The sequence below is a fragment of the Nyctereutes procyonoides genome, unplaced genomic scaffold, assembly GCF_905146905.1.
Source record: "Nyctereutes procyonoides isolate TBG_1078 unplaced genomic scaffold, NYPRO_anot_genome, whole genome shotgun sequence".
Lineage (NCBI taxonomy): Eukaryota > Metazoa > Chordata > Mammalia > Carnivora > Canidae > Nyctereutes > Nyctereutes procyonoides.
This window is the reverse complement of record NW_026575139.1, coordinates 21,979,345-22,002,361: the sequence shown is the minus strand read 5'-3', so window position 1 is coordinate 22,002,361 and position 23,017 is coordinate 21,979,345. Positions and strand designations below refer to the sequence as shown.

At 50.6% G+C, this 23,017-nt stretch overlaps 1 protein-coding gene across 4 annotated transcripts in view; it reads left to right on the top strand.

The window, feature by feature from the left end:
* The window catches only part of ADCK1 (aarF domain containing kinase 1), a 116,367-nt gene that overhangs the window by 46,735 nt on the left and 46,615 nt on the right, over positions 1–23,017 (top strand). The gene's annotated exons all lie outside the window — the stretch shown is intronic.

Here is a 23,017-nt window from a genome sequence, read left to right as displayed (position 1 = left end):
TGCTTCTTGCCAAACTGTTGGCCTCCTGCTTCCTATAGCACGAGATTCACCCCCAAATTAAAACTAAATAAATCACAGTAATAACAGTGTGAAGTGCATCATTGCTGGCATGTGGCAGCTCAGTGGGGGCGGATAAAAGGAAAGGAAGGCAGCACATTAACCCTTGGAGGCCGACTTGTCTGTGGAGGGCTGGAGGGGGTGGCAAGGGCAGGTCAGTGGCCCCCTCTAAGCCAGGGTGCAGTGAGATGCAAAGTCTGGGATATCAGCTTCATGGTGGGCCCACTCAGCTGGCAAAGGCTCTTTGGGGTTAATAGATTTCATCTGCATCTTCAGGGCCTCTTCTTAGGTCCTCCTGGCCATGTGATCCTGAGTGTGGGGGCTGTGGCTCCTGCCCCACAGGTCTCAAGCCCTCTGAGAGAGGGAGGCTGATGTCAAGGTCACGGTTCTGAGGGGGTGTCCTTCACAGCTGGGAAGCTCAGCAACCTCTGCTTCCTTACCCCGGCCCCCGCAGGCACACAACTGAAGTCTCTCTTCTCCCCCTTCCTCCTCCTTCCTCCTGGGAGATGGCATTTGTTCCCTGGTGACACACTTTCTCAGTCTGTGGGTGGAGGGAGGGGCGAGGGGCTGTGTGGGAAGCAGGGTAGGTGGATGTGGGGGTGTGAGGGCGGGGAAAGTCACTCACTTTGCACTTCCCTCCTCCTCCCGCCTCTCCTGTGACACTTCGTGGGGAGCAGCTCTCCCTGCCAGGGAGATGTTTGAGTGGATCCCACGGACTGTGGGCTCTGTGCCTGCCCTGGGACACTCAGTGGAAAGCTCTGTTTTGTCCCTGGTTTCAGGTTTCCATCCCTGGTTTTCCAACACTGTCATGTGTCACCATCTGCTGTCTAGGTTCAAGTTCTTGGATGGGCTCTGAAGACACTTGGAGCTCAAAGACCTCATTGCTGCACCTAAATCTCAGACTGAAGAGCAGAGAGGGAGGCCAGAGAGAGCTTGAGGCTGGTGTGTTCTGGCTGCCCTCGTTGATTGCATCTGTGCCTCTTGCAGATCCTTCCCATCAGCAGAAGCCTGACAGGGGTCACTGGTGTCCTCACACCAGTCCCTGCCCCAGGCAGAGGGGGCTGGCCCTGAGGGATGTCCCCAGCAGGATGTGGGAGATGAGAGTGAGCTTGCATCTCTTGTAAACCTTATGATTTACATGTGGTTCTGAATCAGTGTGAATCCCTGCACAGCAGCCTGTGCCATCAGTGTGGAGTGGAGAGTGAGTAAAGGGGCACTGTCCTGACACAGGGATGTGTGTGGCTAGGGGTTGGGGAGGGGCCACAAAGCTAAGACAGGGGTGTGAGCCACAGCACGAGGCCTCAGAGCCTCAGATCTTCTGATTATCAGGCCAGTGCTTTGTTTCCCATGCAGCAGAGCTTCTGTTTGGCAGAAATCTTTTGGAAATCTGCTTTCTGTGTCTTATGTGTGTCTTGGAAGTTTCTCAGCTAGTGTTACCAGAAAGAAACTTGCCCTTTTCCCTTTAATTTTATAAGTTAGAAGGACAGGTTCTGGGAAGCAGTTAGAAGCCCGAACTCTAGAAAGGTGGGGTCATTTCTGGTGACTCCAAAATGACCTGGGTCTGGAGTGGGTTGGGAATTGTCAACACCTGGTCGCTTAACTGCCCTTGGGACTGGAGGTCTAGGTGCAGTGCTGACCTTAGCCAGCAGATGGCGCCGGAGCTTGAGCGTCAGGGAAGGATGCTGAAGGCTTGGCCCTTTCCAACATAGGGGAGCCCTGACAGGTGGCTGAGACTCGAGTCCTTTCTTCTCCTGGGCATGGCCCATGGTGTGGAAGGAGCCCAGGCTGACACCTTTGCACCCTGAATGGGGCAGACACGGGCCTAAGCCATGAGGCTCTTGACCACCTTGGTTCCCAGTGTTCTTGGCCTCCTGCTGGAGGATCTGCTGGAGGGTTCTGACCACCAACCCGCCCTTACACATTCCTCTTCTGGAGGAATCCTCAGAGGCACAAGCAGCCCGTAGTTCTGTGTTTTGATGCCATTTCCTTCATTTTCCATTATTTATCTCTCTCTTTGTTGTCCAAGCAGCTGGTATTTAGTGAGGAGGGGACAGTACTGGAAGCTTTGGGTGCAACCAAGGATGGGTAAGATCTCATTCCAGCCCTTGTAGTTGGGGTCATTGGGAGGTACACGTCACTGTTGCAGCTGGCCATGTAAGAGCCCACAAGGTTTATAGGAAGAGAGAGAGAGAGAGAGAGAGAGAGAGAGAGAGAGAGAGAGAGTTCAATTACATTGGGTGGATGGAGGCTTTCTGAAGCAGGTGGCATCTGACCCAGGCTCTCAAGGGGGGTGGGATTGGAAAAGTGGAAGTTGGAGGGGGGGACATCTGAGTGATGAGGTGGGCTAAGCACAGGTACAAGCACTGGGAAGTGTGAAGTACAGAGGTTGCATGGTGAATAATCTTGTTGAATATGGGGTTCAGGTTGGTAAATAGTGGAGTTGAGGTTGCAAAGTTGGTGCTAACATCATATTTTGAAGGGCCTCGAATGTTCTTTTTAAAATGTGAGCCTGAGGGAGAGGAGAACTTGGAGAGGGACCCAAGCAAAGGAGGATGGATTGGAGCTAGATTTTCTTAGTGAGGTGGGGGATGAGGTCATTTTTTCCAGGTGGGGGAAAGGGAAGGGGTGGGAGGTTTGAGGTGGGTGGAGAGCTTGGGGAGAGGAGTTATGGTGGGACTTAGGAAGAGATGATGGAACTGTCAGCTGTACTGGTACAGTTACCTGTGGTCATAGACATACATCCCTCCTCCCACCCCCTCCCTAACACACACACACACACACACACACACACACACATCTGATCTCAGTACAGTATATTTCAATAAATGATCCAGTTTTGTTTGTTGTTTTGGGATATACTTGTGTCAGATTAAGTTCTTTCTAACTGTAAAATTCTATGAAAAACTGAAGGAAATGAGATTAGCTGCCAGAGTGATGCACAGAAATACCTTTGTTGGGGCACCGCTTGTACTGGTGTTGGAGAATTGGTGTTTGGCTGCTGTACTCTGAAACAGGTTGGTGTTTTTTTTTTTTTTTTAAACTGCAGTATTAATTTCTGACTTTTTTTTAAAAGACTTATTTATTTTAGAGAGAGTGTGTGCATGCACGTGAGTGGGGGAAGGGCAGAGGGAGAGAATCTTAGAGCAGACTCCCCACTGAGTGCAGAGCCTGACATGGGGCTTGATCTCAAGACTCATGAGATTATGGCCCATGAGATCATGATCTGAGCCAAAACCAAGAGTCAGATGGTTTACTGACTGAGCCGCCCACACGCCCCAAAAGTCTACTGATTTAAATGTAAATCTCATTCAAAAACATCCTCACAGAGATAATAGAATAAAGTTTGACCAAATGTCTGGGCACCATGGCTCAGCCAAGTTGACACATTAGATCATCCATCATGGTTCCCACATGGCCCTCGTCAGGACTACACATTTGTACCCTTGGTCCTGATCGTCAGGCTTTCTATTGAGACTTGGAGGTGGGCAGGAGCTAAACTGCTTGCTGATTTATTGGCTGTGTGATCTTAGGCATGTGACTTATCTCCTCTGAGTCTCATTTTCCTCGTCTGTAAAATGGGGACAATAACAGTATGCACCACATAGGGTTACTGTGGGGATTAAATGAATTAATGGACTTGGAGCATATAGTAGAGAACAAGTGACCAGCAAATGGTAGCTCATTTCTGTGTTATGCTGGATGCTTTGTAAGCGTGAGGAACCAAGATTCTGAGAGACTTATAAATGGCAGACATGGGACTTTACACCAGGCTTTCTGATAGCTGGTATGGTTCTCTGTCCTGGATACTGTTTTGCTAGCAAGAAACAGAAAAAATTCTCCTTTCTCTTTCTAGATGATTACCGAGGGTTCCATCTGTTGGTCATCCCCTTCCCTCCACTGCCTTGGCAGTCTGTCCCCTGGGCTTCTTGAGCATGGGTCCAGAAGTTGGTGGTTGTGCTATGTTCCAGACCCAGCCTTCCACTGTGGAAGCTGGACTCTGCCTCCCTTGTCCTGGAGGAGCTGGGTGTGGGCGTACGTGGGGACGAACATACCCTGGATTGGACTGGAGCGAGGGACATGGTTAGGGAGAGGGGCTGGAGGAGCCTATTCTAACCTGGGGGACCCATGACTGGCAGACTTCCCCTCCCTGGTGACACAGGCCTCCATCTCATATTCCTTGCTGCCTTCTTTCCAGGGCTGATCCAGTTTCTCCCTGCCCTTCTCTTATTTACTCACAAATATTTATTGAGCATACCTGTGTGCCAGATGCTGTGCCAGCCCCTGGGCATCCCCGCCTCCTGGAGTTCTTGTCTGTGTTCTTGCACACTGGCAGGGGCCTGGCGGAGGCCCACTCAGCCTTACCATCCCTGGCTGCTCCGCTGCCTGCAGCTGAGGACCACCAGCTATCTTTAGATTGGCTTCTTTTGTCCTGAGCACAACCTTTGTTCTGGCGTCTGGTTTCTTTGTCTCCCCAGACTGTCCCCAAGACGGCTGCCATGTGAGCATTCTGGGAGTGGAACAGAAGGAGCTGGTGGCCACAAAGATGTGGGTGGGGGGGGCAAGGGAGAGAGATTCACCTCCTCCAGGCTTCCCAGAAGCTCTCAATAAAAAATACATTTATATTAAAAACATAATGAAGAATAAAAAAAACATTTTCTCCCCAATAATACTGAACATCAAAAGGAGATTTTTATCAATTATGGGAGAGAGATTTTGGCCATAAAATGGTAATTTAACAAGTAGGAGATGGATGACGGGATGCATTAACGTCAGCCAGGACGAATGGTGGGCCATTAGTCACTAGGGGAGAGAGTCTTCTTCCCCAGGCCCCCTGGCTCCTGCCTTTACCCTGAGCCACTGCCCTGCTTCAATCCCGAGAGGCCTCCTCCTTGCGGGGTCTGCTCCATCTCCAGGGCACCTTCAGTCCATTGCTCTGCAGCTTCTGCATGGCCCTTATGTAGCCTGGGTCACGTCCCTCTCACGCCTGTGGAATAGAGCCCCTCAGAGACCAGGGCAGGAATTGCTTCCCACTTTCTTTCCAGCCTCATCCGCTGTTCCAGTCTTCATGGAACTACACCCTGACCACATGGGAGGTTCACTTCATGCACCCCGGCCTGTCCTCTCACTTTCCCGTCTTCACTCAGCAGGCCCCTCTCCTCCTGTGAGCTCCGGGCTGACACCACCACCACATGCACACACACGTTCTGTTTGTTCAGTGTCAGGCACTGTCTCAGAAGTTCCACACAATTCAGCTTCTTGCTAAGATCCTCTGAGATGGGTCCTACTATTATTAATTTTACAGATGGGAAACTGAGGTACAGTTTCCCATGAAGTCATACCCTGGGCTTCCTCACACACCCCCAGTTGGGATTGGTGGCTCCTTTGTGTTTCCCCTGGATGCTTTCTGCCCCTGTCACAGATCTTATGCAGTTCTTTGTTGCATTAAAGAACCATCTTGAATCTCCCATGGGGCCTACTGTGGGCTCTGCACATAGGAGGTGTTGGTAAGTGTGGCTGAGTTGAATCGCAGAACTACTTTGAGTACCCCTGTCCCCTTGAAGCCTTCACTGACCTCCTCAGCCACATTGGACTGTGAATCCGGAGCAGTTGGTTGACCTCTTACATCTGGTCATTTCCATGCCAGGTTTATGTTCTTGGGGTGGGTGGTCTTCTCCCACTCTTCTTGGGGTTCTCTTAGATCATTGCTCAGTGCCTGGCACACCAAAGTTGCTCACTCATGGGTTTTTACCTGCATTGAGACACTCTGTCTGATACAGGATGTCATGACATGGCATTATGGGTCCTGGAGTCCTCAGGGTGGCCAGCTCTGCTCCTGCCTCTGTCTCACTTCCATGGTCCCCTGGGGCGTTCCCATAGGAGCCTGTGGAGGGCTCTGTGAGGGTGTGTCTGGGGCTTTCTAAACTACAGGCTAAGTTCAGGGTCTGTCTTCTGGAAGGAACAGATGGGTCAGTTTTTTTTTTTAATATTATTTATTCATGAGATACAGAGAGGCAGAGACATAGGCAGAGGGAGAAGCAGGCTCGCTGTGGGGAGCCAGATGTGGGACTCAATCCCAGGAACCTGGGATCATGACTTGAGCCAAAGGGATGCTCAACCGCTGAGCCACCCAGGCGTCCCCAGAAGGGTCATTTCTGAGGCAGTATGGCTTAGTGGTTAACAAAATAGGCTTTGGCATCAGAGAACCTTGCAAGAATCCCAAATGCTGCCAGATTTTAGCTGTATCATTCATTCTTTCTGAGCCTTTGTCCCCTTTTCCGTAAGTAGGGATGACAACAGAACTTTTGCCCTAATAGAGCCGTGACGAGGATCAAAAGCTATAGCCCGCGTGGGGTGCAGGGCCTGGCACACAGTGAATCCTGGCAGCAGTTGGCTCTGGTCATCATGTGCAGAGCTCTTGTGAGGACAAAATGAAGCAGAGACACTGGGATCCTTGATTCTATCCAGCTCCCCACCTGTGCCTGGACCTTTCTGGAGGTCGACAAACACTGGCTTTTCTTATTTGGCCTTTGTCATTCAGTGGCAAGTGCCTTAGACAAAAGTTACCCAAGAGAATCACTAACTCCTGGGTTGTGATGGTTTAGAAATCACCTGGTCCAAGCCCTGTGTTTCACAGGTGAGGAAACTGAAGCTCAGAGTGGGAAGTCACTGGTCCAGAGTGGCACAGCTGGGTGGTGGTGTAAGCAGGACCTGAACCCAGTTCTCCCAACTCCCAATCCAGTGCTCATCTTCCTGTTGAGGGCTGTGAGCTTGCTGGAGTGAGAAGGCCAGCACTTGGAGACATGCCTGGTCTTGCTGTCAAACCCAGAGGTGCTCCACTGGCTTTCGCTCTCCTTGGAACTTTGTGGTCTCCTGGGGACTTTGAGGAAGCCCTGTTTTCAGAGATTCATGCCTCATGGTGAGAAGATTCTGGGTGTTCTTTCTATCCTCTGGTCAGCCCTCCCACTAGCCAGTGGTTTGGGATGATTATACCCATGTGTTCACCCTTCACCTTCAACCTGTAGACCAGGCTTGTGGTATATCCCCCCTCTTTGGGGTCTAGTTCAAAAGTGGTACCCAAGCCCATACCCTCTACTTAGCAAATGCGTTGGTCCTGCTTGCTGGAGAAAGTTCCTCAGCTTATGGTGGCCCCCATTCACAGACTCTGGAAGGTGGGGGCCCACCACTGACTGCTTCACTCCATCACAAAATACAGACTCCTTGAGCAGCTGATAGGTACTCACCTCTGTATGGACGCTGTGGGGGATCTAGAATCTGTCAAAGCCCCATTCCTCCCTCCAGAAGCTGGGCAGACAGAACAATTCACAGAGGAAGTAATTAGAGAACGATTAAGCTCTGCTGTGGGGCTGATGCAGGATGAGTTCTGGGGAAAGTTGGGAGGAGGGGACCCTCGGAGGTTGAGTAAGATTGAAGGAGTGAAAGTAGGAGGCCGTTCGAGGCTGGTGGTCTGGTAGCGAGGGTGGCACACAGCTCCACGGTGCTCGGGAGCAGAGCAGCAGGGCTGGGGCAGCCGACCCCCCGGGTGTGCTATATCAGATCACAGGGCTGCTGTCACAAAGCATTGCAGACTGGCGGCTTAAACACCAGAAATCTGTTGTCTCCATTCAGGGGGCAGGAATCTGAGACCCAGGTGTTGGCTGGCTCGGTTCCTCAGAGGCTGTGAGATTCCTCCAGGCCTCTCCTCCAGCTTCTGGTGGTGTGCTGGCTTGTAGAAGTGACCCCTGGTCTCTCTCTACCTTCGCACTCACCTGGTGTCCTTCCTGTGTGCCTGTCTTTCCCTGTCCAAATTGCCCCCTCTTGTAAGGATGCAGTCATAGTAGATAAGCACCCTGCCGGTGTGGCCTCATCTTAACTTATCGCCTCTGCGGTGACACTATTTCCAAGTAAGGTCACATTCTGAAGGTTGGGTACTGGAGGTTAGGACTCCAATATATGAATATTCCCGGGCCATAATTTAGGCTGGAATAGGTGAGGGCATTAGCACCTTTATAGTCGTGAGGGTTGGAACCCTAGCCTGAATGAGCCTAGGCAAGAGGGCAGACTTATTGTGTCCTGTCATTATGCTTTGGGAAGGGACAGGGTTGAATGGGGCTTTTGGGGTGCTCTTCCAGGACTCTTGTGTCTCATGTTCTTCCTATATCTTCATCCACAGCTGGTTTCCTCTGTGACCCACTGCCTTTGGCATCTCTCACTCTTACCTCTTCCCAGGTTTACCCCCAACAGCCCCTCCCCCCAGACTCCACTTTCCTTTTATGAAATTCTGGATCAGGACTCTGCCCAACTGAGCCCAAGTCAGGTGAATAGTGTCCCCCACGCCCCTCCACCCTGTTCCTATCTACCTAGAACCTGAGCATGTGCAATGAGGTGTTTGCAGCTATAATTTGGTAACTTGAGGAGTTTATAGTAGATTGGGATGGGCCCTACCTCCAGTGACTGACTGGTAGCCTGCAAGGAGGCCATGTGGTGGCGGCCGTGGAGATTTGAGTGATGCAGCTGCAAACCAAGGAACTGCCAAGACTGCTGGCGGCCACTGGACATGAGGAAGAGCAAGAAAAGCTTCTCCCTGGGGGCCCTCAGAGGGCATGTAGGCCTGCCAACACCGTGATTTCAGACTTCCCTTCCCCAGAATGGGGAGGCAGTACATTTCTGTTATTTTAAGCACTCATTAGTGATTTGTTATGGTCACCCTGGGAAACAAATACAGATGACCAATCCCTGACCAATCACAGCGGTCGCAGGAGGTGGGGTCCATCAGGAGATGTCATCCCTCTCCATTTAAACCCCAAGGTGACAGGTGACGTGGGGTGGGATGCAGCAAAGCAGAATGTGGTATAAAAGATGTTCATGTCAGTGGATGATAATGGGAGAGTTTGTGTTTGTTTGGCACTTGCTGGGTAGTACATACACCTTGGATGAATGGTTTACAGATATTGTTTCTAACCGTTACAATAATTCTGCAAGGTTGGTTGATTTTACCATTCCAGTTTTCCAAATGAGGAAGCAGGAAGGTGAAGTAACAGCCACAGTCTCCTAGCTAAAAGAGGCAGAGGCAGGCTTTGAACTCTGTTGCCTAGGCATCCCCCCACCCTGCTCCAAAACGTGCCCCTCCGAGATGCTGTGCAGCTGCTACCTGTGAGGAGGCCCGGTTTCTGGAGGGCAATATAGTGGGTGTGGGGGCACAGGTATTGGACCTTGGTGTGCAGACTTGAGGGTCCTGATCTTAGAACCCGTGTTTGGTCATAGTAGCTAATAGTGTCTGTGTGCGTGCGTGCATGCGTGTGTGTGCAGGCCTCCACGGCTAATTATGGGCAGAGTCGGCCAACAGTGAAGGATGGCTGGAGAGGTGCAAGGCAGGAGCCACGCAAGGAGACTCTTTCCTTCCTCCACATCTGGTAGAAGTGAACTCTCCCTTTGAGCCTATTTTAGCTGTATCCTGGAGCTTGGGCATGCCCAGTTGTTCTCTCCCCCTCAATGCCCCCCGGACGTTCTCTCCCCCCCAACGCCTCCCTGTCATCTCTCAGGAGCTCAGAGTGAGTGTCCCAGGTTGAGCAGTGGGTCAGGAGGCCACAAGCCAGAAAATGAGTGCCACAACCACTGCTCTGGAAGGAGCTGCCCTGACAGCTGACCCCATGCCCTCTGGGACTGCCAGGCAAACTGCAGGGTTATCATCGGTTATCATCTTCTCCTTGAATGGAGCTCATGGCCTTCTTTCCCCTCCCCAGGGAGAAGGGGTAGGTGTCTTCTTGCAGGTCGCTCAAGGCTGGGGTTGGCAGCGTGGGCAGGATGGATGTGATTGCTGTGGTTCTGATACCTTCTCCCGGTGTCCAAGTGAGCCAGATGATTGTCTTTACTGGTGATGGCTGGGGCAGAAGCAATGATTTGGAGTCCCAGGTCCCACACTGTCTGAGAGGGGACATAATCGCCCACCTCAGCTGGATGCTTACCACATGAGAGGTGCTAATCCTGGTTGGGAACTCCCAGAAGACGACTCCAAGAAGAGGAATCTGGTGAGAGTGGTTTTGTGGGAAGGTCAGGTGCAGTAGGGAAGTGGAAACATGGTTCAGGGAAGAGAGGGCGGCCGGTGACCGTGTGCCCTTAAACCAGCTGCCACCATGGGAACCTGGGAAGTGGTGCCAAACACTTGCCTTAAAATCAACCAGCCTAAGGGCCAAGAGAGAAGGTTGGGTGTTTATACACCAGCTTCCTAACTTCACAGTGATGGTTGCCTCTGAGGGCTGTGAATTCCTGCAGCCTTGGAGAAAGAGCCCTCCAGCTCATATGCAAATACTGAAGTTGCAGGAGGGAGCAGGGGAAAGATCTGAAGGATTGGGTGGGCACTGCAGGTGTGCATGTGCCGGTGTGCTCTCCTGTAATCCCCACAGCTGCCCTTTGGGGGAAGTACTGTTATCCAAGCCAAGGCCAGAGAGGTTGAGTCATGTGTTTGAGCTTGCACAGAGACATGAGGTTGAGTTGAGAGCAAAACCAGGATTGACGGCAGATGCCAAGATCCTAACCCTTGCGTTCTATTGCCCTGTGTAAGGAGCCCCGGGCCTTTCCCCAGGTTTTGTGTCCTAGCAGTTTATGGCTTCTCCTAGCATTCTCAAGTGGGAGGTGGGGAACCCTAGCAGGTCAAGGAACTGCAGATTTATTGTGTCTCCATCTGTAGCATGTGTTCGATGTTTCCAAACACAGTCTCCTTTCAGTCCTCACAAAAACTAGGTAAGTTAGGTGCCCCTTTTCCCATTTTTCCTAGGTGTAGAAAATAAGATTCAGACATACTAGGTACTCAGGGCCACATAGCAGGACAGCAGCTCAGCTGGAGGCTGAACCTGAGGGCTATCTGACTGTAGAGGCCTATGCACTTCAGTTACACAGGCTGCTGCGAGACGTGTGGGGCCGGGTTCAAGGCCCACCCGAAGGGCCTGTGAGACCCAGTCTGCTGCTGAGGGCCACGCTGCTCACTTAGCAGCACACCAGCCCACCATCTTGCCTTCATTCCCAGGCTGGCCCTGGGCCTCTGTTGTCTCAAGAGCCAATCACATGGTGGAGGAGGTGCTCTATGAAGCATGTGGTGAGGCTATTTGGCTCTTCTCCTTCTCACCTCTGGGAAAAAAAGGTGCTGCCCCTCTGTGCTCGCAGGCAGGGGCCGGTGTTGGAAGTGAGGAGAGGTCTGCCCTCCTGTGTACCTTCTGAAAGGGCTTCTCTCCTTCTAGGGGAGGAGAGGGAAGGAGAGGAGCCCTCCTCTCTTTCCACCATGCCCAGGTCCCCACACATAGTCTACCTGCTGTAGCTCCTTGGCAGCAGAGAGAAGCAAACCCTCCACGTCTGGCTGATTTATGTTCATTGTTGAAACAATAATGTTTAATCTGGAAAGGGCTAATCAATTTTTTATGCTGATTATGAATAGGCCAGCTGTGCCTGCTTCTTTATTCATGGGGCTTGAGGAGCAAGCCCATGTCCCTAGCCGGGCTTCCTTGGTGGTTTCTGCTGTCGGGGGCCCTGCTCAGTGGCCTTGCCGGTGTGCCACTTTGGAGGTGACTCCTTATGTGTGTGTGTGTGCCTGTGTATGTCACCAGGAAGAGTAAGTGACTGTAGGTGGAGAACCAGATTTGAGTGTGTGTGCGTGCGTGTGTGTGTGTAGGGGGAGGCTGGTATGGGTGAGGACACCGGCATGAGAGTGCAGGATGGAGAGTAGGAGTTCCAGGATCACAGAATTAGGAAGGCCATCCAGGACCAAGTACTCCAACACCCTCCTTTGCCAAGTGAGGAGTTTACAGAGAAAATGAAGCAACGTCCCTAAGGAAATGGAAATGACCAGATGTAAGAGGTCAACCAACTGCTCCGGATTCACAGTCCAATGTGGCTGAGGAGGTCAGTGAAGGCTTCAAGGGGACAGGGGTACTCAAAGTAGTTCTGCGATTCAACTCAGCCACACTTACCAACACCTCCTATGTGCAGAGCCCACAGTAGGCCCCATGGGAGATTCAAGATGGTTCTTTAATGCAACAAAGAACTGCATAAGATCTGTGACAGGGGCAGAAAGCATCCAGGGGAAACACAAAGGAGCCACCAATCCCAGCTGGGGGTGTGTGAGGAAGCCCAGGGTATGACTTCATGGGAAACTGTACCTCAGTTTCCCATCTGTAAAATTAATAATAGTAGGACCCATCTCAGAGGATCTTAGCAAGAAGCTGAATTGTGTGGAACTTCTGAGACAGTGCCTGACACTGAACAAACAGAACGTGTGTGTGCATGTGGTGGTGGTGTCAGCCCGGAGCTCACAGGAGGAGAGGGGCCTGCTGAGTGAAGACGGGAAAGTGAGAGGACAGGCCGGGGTGCATGAAGTGAACCTCCCATGTGGTCAGGGTGTAGTTCCATGAAGACTGGAACAGCGGATGAGGCTGGAAAGAAAGTGGGAAGCAATTCCTGGAGGGAACCCTAGTTCCGTCACTCAGAGGGCAGAACTCTTTGCCCAGAAGTACAAATGGGGCCAGAGAGTCAGAGGAAGGCAATGTGTAACTGCGCTAGCTGAGTTACTGACTCTCCCACAACTCTGACATCTGAGGAACTTACATTTTAGGTACAGGATGAGCTAGAGACAGCTCAGTGAGAGGTCAAGATGAGTTGAGTCAGCTGAGATTTGGGCTGCAGCTTTCAGGTGTTCCTGGAATCCATTGATAGGGTCACAGAGAGGGGTGAATTGGGGAAGGCAGTGAATTCTGGAGAATGCAGAACCTGAGCAGGACTTGAGTGCTGTCAAAGGAAGCCAAGCACAAAGGTCTGGAGAAAGCATCTTGAGTGGGTGGAGAAGCCTGAGCTGAGGATGTCGTCTCTAGTGGGTGTCACCTCGGGCGAGGGTGGGGTGCCTGAACCTGGAGAGAGACTGGAGGGGCCCGTGTGGCCAGGGCCTGGGGCTGGAGACATGGGGCCTTGGGCAGGGTGGGGGCAGGTGCTCAGCTCAGACCACTTGGTTGCCCCACAGGTGTGTGTTTGGGCCCTCCACGGCCTTTCTCCTTGTTGGATGCCACGAATCATTTGTTCATTTATTGGCTCAGCCGATGTTTGTGGGACTTCTGTTGTGTGGGTGTCAGGGGTTATGTAGCTGAACAGGCTGCCTCCATGGTGCTTATGATCTAGTTGTAGGGGAATGACATGTTAAATGACCAGAAAAATAAAAGTTTAATGACATTCATGATAAATGCCACAAGGGAAAAGTATAGGGTGCTCTAAGTTTGGGAGGCCAAGGATGGGGGGTCTTTCCAAGGACTGAATGGTGATTAAGGGGATGGTTTGGGGAAGGAGGGCAGGACAGAGAGAACAGAGAATGCAGAGGTCTTGGGATGAAAAGGAGCATGGATCCATCTGGGGACAGAAAAGGGGTGGTGGTGATGGGGCAGAGAGACGCTGGAAGACACAGCTCGAGACATGTATCAGGCATGTTTGGGAGCCCTGGGGTCAGTGACCCCAGGGAGCCCAGAGCCAGTGACAGACTCTATAGAGAGTGGCACAGTCCTCAGTGACCTGCAGGGGAACCAGGGGGTGGAAGTGAGGACGGTTACAAGGCACTTGCGGTAATCTGGACAAGAGTGATGGTGGCTTGGAAGAGGGGTGGGTGGACATATTTTTGAGACAAAATCAGCAGAACTCAAGGAAGAATTAAATGGGGGTTGAGAGGGAGGGAAGGGCACACTGGGCTCCCAGGGCTGGGACATGAACAGTGGGGGCCACCTGAGAACAGACATGGTGCTAGGGGTGGGTACTGCTGGGGCAGTGTTAGCGGGTCACCTTGCTGGCAGTTTGGGGAATGACTTTTCTGTGGGGCTGGGCTTTGCACAGTGGCTCCCTTCCTCCTTAGGGTCGGTGGTCAGAGAGTTGGTGGAGAGTCCACGTGGGACTGAGCAATTTGGGGTTTAGCACTGAGAGGCTGGGTCCAGCATTGGGTTCCTGGTTTCCAGACATTAAAAAAGTCATCAGCACCCTGACCTAATGAGAGCTCTGAGAGAGAGAGAGAGAGAGAGAGAGAGAGAGAGAGAGAGAGAGAAAGAGGAGAGGAGAGAGAAGAGAAGCTGGGTCCATAGGAGAGGCTGTTACTTCCACAGCTGGAGCAGCTCCTGCAAAACACCATCACAGGAGGAAGTCTCCCCTAGGCCCCTGCCACTCTTCCATCTTTGGTGTATGAGCTGATAACTGGTGGTTTTATGTGAGGTAGAAAAGGAAACAGAGCTTCCTGTGAAGAGACTGGTTTAAGGGTTTCACCTGGGGCCTGGGAAGGAATACCATGTACGAGGCAGCCAGGAGAGCAGAGGACCCCTTGCCCTGGAAGGAGGAAGAAGGACTGGTTATAGGTGTCATCACCTGTCACAGAACCAGACCTGTGATGTGCCCTCCTGGCACCATGACCCATGTTCCCACACTGCCAGTGCAGCTCCTTTCCAACCCTCTAGCCTCAACATTGCCCTGGGAAATGCAGCAAAAGAATAAAAATGACTATACTGAGACTGGGACACTAATGCTTTGCATCAGAGGTCAGCAAACTTCTTGGTAGAGGCCTGGGTTAGGGTCCCAGCAGTGCTGTGACAAATGAGTGCAAATTTAGTGGCTTAAAACAAGACACAATTATTATCTTCCCGTACTGTGGGTCAGAAAATGTAAAACTCAAGGGCTGGCTGGGCTGTGTTCCTTCCAGAGATTCTTGGGGGAGAACCTCTTGCCTTGTCTACCTTCTAGAGGCTGCCTGCATTCCTCGGCTGGTGGCCCCTTCCTCCATCGTCACAGCCAGCCATGTGGCATCTTTCAACCTCTCTCTCTCATTCTTTCACCTCTTCTCCCTTTGTCATATCTCCTTCTCCAACTCTGACCCTCCTGCCTCCCTTTTATAAGGACCCTGGGATTATCTTGGGCCCACATAGTAATCCAGGATGCTCTCCCCATCTGAAGAGCTTTAACTTAATCACACCTTTGGGGATTGGGACATGGACATCTTTGGGGGGCCCTTTCTCTGCCCACCATCAGGCCAGCTAGTAAATATTTTAGGTTTCGCAGGCCATTCAGTCTCTGCCTCTGCTGTGGCAGTGTGGGAGCAGCCACAGACAACGTGTAATGAATGGGCATGCTGTGTCCCAATAAAAGTTCATTCAGAGACACTGAAATCTAATTTCATATAGTTTTCATATATCAGAAAATACTATTCTTTTTCTTTTCCCAGACATTTAAAAAATGTGGAAAAGCATTCTTAGCTGATGGGCTGTACAAAAACAGGCATTGGCCTGGATTTGGCCCACGGGCCATTGCTTGCTGCCCCCTGCTCTAGACATGTAATATCCTTTAATACTTAGAACCCCTTGCAAAATGAGTGTTGTTATCATCACTCCCATTCTGTAGAATGGTAATGGACCTAAGCACTTTGCTCAAGGCCACATGGCTAGATGTTGGCAGGTAGGAATGCTGACACCAGAGCTGATGTTTTTTTACCCTCCCTTCGTTTTGCTGGAGTCAGCCAGGCATGCATGTAATGTCCCCAGATATGGACTTTCTCTTCCCAGTAGATCTTGAAGGTCTGGGTTTGCCCCCTTAAAAATCCCAGGGTACTGCTGCTCTCACATGCAAAGCGAATCTGGAAAACTTCTTACTGGGTAGAATATACTCAGGTGTTCTAGAAAGATCGTAAGGGCTTTGGTACCTGAGCACTCTTATTTGGGGCTCTGAGGCATGGGAACGTAGCTTAGGCTCATTTGCCATATGGTATTTTGCCACCTTCCAAATGCTAGGGAAGTCTGTCCTGACAGTAAATGTTGTCACCATAAGCAAGGATGCCTGTGCCTTATTTCCTTTCTTCTTTATTTTTGGGTGTAGGAACATCTGAAGGTTGTTGGAAAGAGGCCTTTGGAGTTTTGTAGTTTTATGAGGGTGAGCCCATTAGGTTTTAGAAGTCCTGGGCCTTGCCAGAAATGAGTGTGCGCCACTGTGGCCAGGCTCCCCACTCCCCACCACCCACCCGTGTGAGCTGTGGATGAGGACTCCTCCCCCCGGGGGTCGACCTGGGGGAGCCCAAGTCAGCCTGGATTCCAGGTTGAGAGTTGTTGGCCGTCTTCTTTCTGGCCCTCATGTTGCTGGGTCTTTCTCCTCTTATGTATGGTTCACACAAGCCCTTCCCTCTGCCTAGATTCCTTCCTTCATCTAGTTAACTGGCAACTCATTCTTCAGATCTCAGTTCTTTGTTACCTCCTCTGAGAAGCACTCCCTAACCATGTTTAATCCTCTGAACACAGGCTCTTATGGTATCAGCTACCTCTCCCTTCCTAGCACTTACCAGAGTTGGCCATTTCCCTTTGAGTACTTGATTAATTCCTGTCTTACAACTGGACTTTAAGTTCCAGTAGTGACTTCAGAGGGTGGTAGCTGTTTCTGGTTTGCACAGGACTGTCAAGTCCCTGGTGACTAGCACAGTGCCCTGCTTACATTGGTCACTTAAGCATTTGATGGATGAATAAATAAATGACCTTTAGCGAGTATGTTTCTCTCTATAAAGTGGGGGCAATTCTGTCTCCTCTGTCTAACCTCAAGAGAAGGTTGAGAGCACATAAGAGCACTTTGAGGGCAACAAACATTATGCAGCTATAGGAAAGTACCCTTGGTTGAGCATTTAGTCCTTGTCGAGCAAAGATATCCTGACATCCCTTATACCAAACCAAGCTCAAGTTCAAGCAAGAAGTACTAAGTCCTCACATGGGTAGGTTTCAGTAGAGGGGATAGAGCTGTCTGTCTGATTCTTGGAACTGAGCTCCTGCCCCCACCTGTCTGTCACTCTTGTGATGGGGTGTAAGCACTAGGCTCCCAGATACCCATGGCTCCAAGAATGGCTCGTTGTTTCTATACTGTGATCACCTCGTGGATACCTACCTGGTCTGGGCCCTGGATTGTAGGGGTCCTCGTTTCATACTGCATCTCATTCTGCACAATTTCTTCTATCCCAGAGATCTCTGTTAGGCAGAGACATAGACATGTCACCCTGTGAGGCTGTACAAGTTATTAAGATGGGGAACGTTGAAAGATTAGATTTATGACAGCCAACGGTGGATTATGAAGAATAATTTATCAAATGTCAGTGCCTGCAGCCTACAATTTACAGAAGGTTTACTTAAGCTGAGGAGATCTGATTGGACTGCCCCCACCCCCACCTCTAATGAATGACAGATCTAATGGATGGCTTCCCAGGCTGGCCAACCACACTGGGTGTTTATCTGCTTTTTATTAATCATTATTATCACAACATTTCCATAGGTCCCTCCACCCGCAGCTCTCGAAGTGCCCAGCACCAGCGAGGCTCTCTCAGCTACCTTGAAGGAACAGTAGCCACCTCTGATGCCTTAGCTACCCTAGATCATCTGGAAGGCCCAATATCCCCTTATGACGAAGAGGATAGGGAAAATTGAACCTCATTCATTTATTAAGAAATACTTATTGAATACCAATTATATCAGGTGCCTTGGATAAAATGTTGAGCAAAAAATGGAAGAAGTCTATCATTTAGAAGGCAAGACAGAGTTTCAGCAAATATAAATCAAGGCAGAGTGCAACTGTGTTAATTGCTCCCCAGAAGGGCACCCTGAATTCTGAGGACATACACAGGGAGGCTTCCCTGAGGAGGTGATAGTTGAGCTGTGATTTGAAGGAGGAGATAGGGCAGGATCAGACTCTGGATTGTTTTAAGGATTTTGGCTCTGAGAAGCTGGTGAAGGGGTTTAAACAGAGAGAAGTGATATGAGCAGCCTATGTTTGGAAAACTCACTTTAGCCACATGTGGAGGATAGATTGGAGGAGAAAGGAATGTGGTGGCTTTTACTCACTGACTGAACAGAACTGACAGCCTAGAATTGCTGGCTCTTTGTTCATTGCTCTCTTTGTTACACCACTCTGTCCTCTTCACAGGGGTGTTAAATGGGGCACCCGGGAGGTGCCTGGGTGGCTCAGTGATTGAGCATCTGCCTTTGGCTCAGGTTGTGATCCTGGGGTCTTGGGATTGAGCCCTAAATTGGGCTCCCCACAGGGAGCCTGCTTCTCTGTCTGCCTATGTCTCTGCCTCTCTGTGTCTTTCATGAATAAATAAAATATTAAAAAAAAAAGGGCACCTGGTACTCCTGCTGTAATTTTTGGGGCTCTTCTATAGGTTGTAATCTAGATCCTTAATGAGTGTCGATTGACACGAAGACTCTACAAGGTAGGTATTAAATCCCATTTTACAGATGAGGAAACTGAGGTACAGACAGGTGATGGCCCAAGCCGGTGTATCATGGAGCCAGAGTTTGAGCCTGGGCCGATTTGACCCGAACCTTGCATTGGAATTACTTTGCTCTGTTGCCTCTCAGATCCCACTGTCCTGGCCAGCTGGTGGGCATTCTCATGGAACACACCCACGGCCTTGGGTGTGACTGCTCCTTGCTTCTTGCTTTTTGGTCAGCTGCTTGTCACATCCTGTGGGAGGAAGGAAGCTTGCTCTGAACTATGATGCCGTTGGCAGAGCCAGGTGGACGATTATCTTATACCTGGAGGCTCTTAGCAAATTGGTGAGAGTTGAGCCTGTGCCAGCCTCCTTGTGCAGGCTTAGACAGCAACACTGTCTTGTAATTTCTGGGGTTGACCCTTGTCAGGAGAGGCCTCGGGTTCTGCCGCCAGCCCTTCGTTCATTCTTCCCAGCTGGGGAGTAGCAATAGCTAATGGCTCTGCAGAACTGACGGTTTGATCTTCCAGAACCCCAGAAAGAATGCAGACTACATGGAAGACAGGGACTGTGTGTCCTCGAGCTATTTTTGTCATTATTATTCGTATTATAATAAATTGCTCTGTGTGGGAAGCTGAGGGTGGGGGTATTCACACCTGGAGGCAGGGCAGCTTTTGAGTGGGGATGAGGAGACACTTGGATGCCTTGTCCTCACTCCCAGCGCACAGGGACTAGATAGTGATTTCAGAGGTCCCCTCTTCTTAGCTTGCCAGAAAGTCCTGTCGGGTGTGGGCGAATTGTCACTGGGTGGGGGGCACTGTGTCCAGGCCCTGCTAAAATGCATGTTTTCCAGAGGCTGTTGCCTTATTTTGCAGACTGGGGTCTCCTCATGGCCAGAGATAGTGTCTGTTTTGTTGCCCCACATACCTAGCATGGTTTCTGTCATGTGGCAGGCCTGCAGGTCAGTATTTGCTGATTGACCGACTTGAGCTGAGGAGTGGCAGCTTGGTTTTGTTTCCTGTATTAACTCTGGCCAGTTAGTAGTGGTGGCCCAGAGCACCGTGTGGAGAGATTCTGAGGCACCATCTGTGCCCAGCAGAAATGAATGCTGTGGTTGATTAGTGGTGTCTGGTGTAGGTATGCTTAGGGTGTACTAGTTAGCTATTGCTGCCCAGCAAATGGCCCCCAAACAACAAACATTTGATATGCTACAGTTTCTGTCGGCCAGGAATTTGGGAGTGCCTTACTGGGTGGTTCTGGCTCAGTCTGTGTGAGGTGTTGCCTGGGGGCTGCAGTCATCTGAAGGCCTGACTGGGGAAGGAGAAGGAGAATTTGCTTCCAAGATGGTTCACTGTGGGCAGGAGGCCTTAGTTCCTTGGACTTTTCTCCATGGGCTTAGTTCCATGGCCTTAGTTCCTTGGACTTCTTTCCATGGGCTGCTTGAGTGTCCTCCTGACAGGGCAGCTTGCTGCCCCGGGAGGACACCATCTGGGAGAGGACAGGAAGGTGTTATGGTGACGTCTCAGAGGGCATGTGCTAACTTCCTCCATGTGCTGTGGGTCATTAATCTAGCTCACGCTCAGAGGTGGGCAGTAGACTGCACCTCTCAAAGGGAAGAGTATTTAAGTACCTGTGGACATATTAAAGCCACCACAGGGGGAATGAGAAGGCACATGCCACCTATTTGCTGTCAGTGTCAGGTGTTACTTAGAAGATGCAAGAATGAAAAAAAAAAAAAAAAAAAGAAGATGCAAGAATGACCCTGAACTGGTGGGATGCAAACTGGGCATGTTTTGTAACCAGGAGGAGGAGTAGGCATTGCAGCAAAGTGGGATGTCAGCTGGCAGAGTGATGCTGAGATGGAGCGATGCCTGGGGCAGGTCCCTGGGAAACGGTGCCAAGAGGAAGGGGCAGGTTTCACGCAGAAGCATATAGGAAGTGATGGTGGGTTTTCTGCTCAAGGCAAGCAGTCTGTGCTTTGTAGAGTCCTAGGTAGCTGGAGCTGTCTCGTCAGCTTCAGGCTGGGGTGGGGTAGGTTCATTCCAGCTACTCCATTAGCACAGGGACTTGTCCCTCTCCTCATCAGACTATAGTGGATGGCTGCTGGCACCCAGCCAGGCATGAGCAGAAGGGGCATTTCTCAATCTCGAGAGCCAGATGTTGTTTGCTGCTGGTGCCATGGTAACCTGCTCCAGGTGCCCTGGGCTGTCTTCCCATCTCCTAAGTGGGAACTGCCTGGCCTTGGCAGCTAGGCCTGGACTTGCCTGCTTTGAGACAAGCTTCTGTCTTCATCTGGACCCAGCCAGTTCTGGGTTTGTTAGATTTGTTGGGCATTATCTTACATCAGTGTAGTTTGATGTCGTAAATCCAGAAGAGGTCTGATGTGCATGACTATGGGGACAACAGGATGGAATATTTGAAACTGGGCCATCTTGGAAAATCCAGGACATTGCCCTTCCTGAGGCTGGTGAGGGGCCTGAAGCTGGCTGGCAGAGAGACATAAGCAATGCTCCCGACGGGAGTCCTATTATGGCTTTTATAGACGATCCTGACTTCCTGTTACCTTATTTGAGTAAAATGAGGACCCTGGCCAGTGCTTGGCTGCTAAGTGGTGTGGCATTTTGGAAACATTTCCCAGGAAACTGGCTTCATAGACCTAACTTTCTGGAGAGTCTCGCTCTCTGCCCTGTACCTGGGTCTAAAGTCACATGGCCTTGGTTTCCTGGACCCCAGCTGATGCCAGTCTGCTGAAGTCTTAACCTGAGCCGATGGGGGGTGACACATTTCTTCTTGCTCCTCTCATGTTTTCTGCTCATAGAAAAACAAACACCGCCTCCTGCTTTCTCTCGCTCTCTCACACACATACACGCTAAAAAAAAACCAGATCATATAAAGCTAGAGAAACTTTTTTTCCTGATTATTTTTCCTTTTCTAGACAGGGACATTGATATATTTGAATCATGGGGCGACAGTAATTAAAAAGCACATAACTAGTCATTTTAAAATGCAGTTGTTTTACTTAATTGATTTTGCCCCCAGACCCAGAGGAAAAAAAGAGGAACAGGGGAAAGACACGCTTAGAAAGGGAGACAGGTTTCTGCAAGTGACTGGAGGCAGCTAAGGGCCCTGCTTGAGTCTAATTGCTGGCCATGTTGCAGTTGGTTTCTGTTAATGGTTTTCTGCTCACAGGGCTGGGGGCCGGGGCCTGACGGGAGGGGTGGCGTTGGTGTCAGCTACACGGGGGGTATAATTCTGCTTTCGGGACAGAGTCTATTTTTCCTTACTATCTATCAGCATAAAGTACTTCTACTGAGCACTTTGAATCAAGGTTCCATTTAGAGATACTTTATTCATATTTAATTACAGGCTGTAGCACCAATCTTTAATTACCTTTTTTTATAAGCCAGCTAGGAACATTCACTAGCAATCAATTATTGTGTGTGTGTGTGTGTGTGTGTGTGTGTGTGTGTGTGTGTGTGTAAGCAAGCACAGGAGGGTGTGGGTGTGTGCCTTGCTTCCTGATAGAAAGGAAAGGATGGCAGCAGGGGCCCTGGGAGGTAGTAGGTGGGCAGGGGTGGAGTGGCATCTGCCCAACAGGTTCCTTGTATGGAGTGAGTGGTGCATTTCTCATGTCTGTCTTTGCTTCCACTGGTCAAACTGGGGGTGGTGGTGAGGGCAGGTCCTCAGAGCTGGGCCTCATTCAAGGTGCCCAGTTGGTACCTGGGCTTGAGTGGTATCTTAAGCTCCAGACTCCCTGCCTCACCTGGTAGAGGCAGGGAATTGTGGGAGGCCCCCTTCCCATTCCCCAGGGATATGGTAGACCAGGCTTCCTCTTGCCCGGGAGATTGGGAGATGCTTGCCTCAGCCCTTTCCTTCCTTCACCTCTCCCTGGAGTGCTCCTGGCAGCTATTCTTGCCACACAGTCCTAGTGATGCCATGTCACTCTTCAGTTGCAATGACTCTGCAACGTCCCTGCAATGACACTGGTTTGAAGCCTGGCTGTCCTTCGAGAATGAGCCAATGTTCCCAGGGAGCCAGGTGGAGGCTTGGGGTGGGGAGTGGGGTCAGATGACCCCCAAGTCCTTTTGCAGTGGGGAGATGGGGCCATTCCAGCTGCCTGGGACATGAGGGTCTGAGCTCACAGATCTGCTCCAGAAAACATTCTCCTTGGTGCTCCTTTAGGAACAACCAGAGGGTTTCTGAAGGCAGTTGTTGTTGATATCATTATGTAATGGCTGAGAATGTTGCTGAAGTTCTACCTCCCTTCTATTCCTGGATCCCTGTCGCAGCAAGAGGGCACTGCGGGGGGGGGGGGGGGGGGAGGGGAGGGAAAGGAACTCACACTTACTAAGCCTCTTGGGGATGTTGGGTACCCTGCCCATGTTTCTTTTGTCTAACCCAGATGGGCCCGAGAACTATCAGTCAGAGCCCCTTTAGCCCTGTGTGACAAAACAACTCAAACTGACTTAAGCAAAAACAAGAAATTATAGGGTGGGTATTCAGGCATGGTTAGATCAAAGAGCCCAATCATGGTGACCAGGATTCATTCTCTCTATCTCTTGACTCTGCTTTCCTCTTTATTGCCACTGTGTGACTCCTGGTAACCCCAGGCTTCAAGTTCAGCTTTTACTTTCAAGTTCAGCAAAGAGAAAGAATCTCTTCTCCTACAGTTCAAACAAAAGTAAAACACTTGAGTCTGACTGGATCAGTTGGGTCATGTGTCCA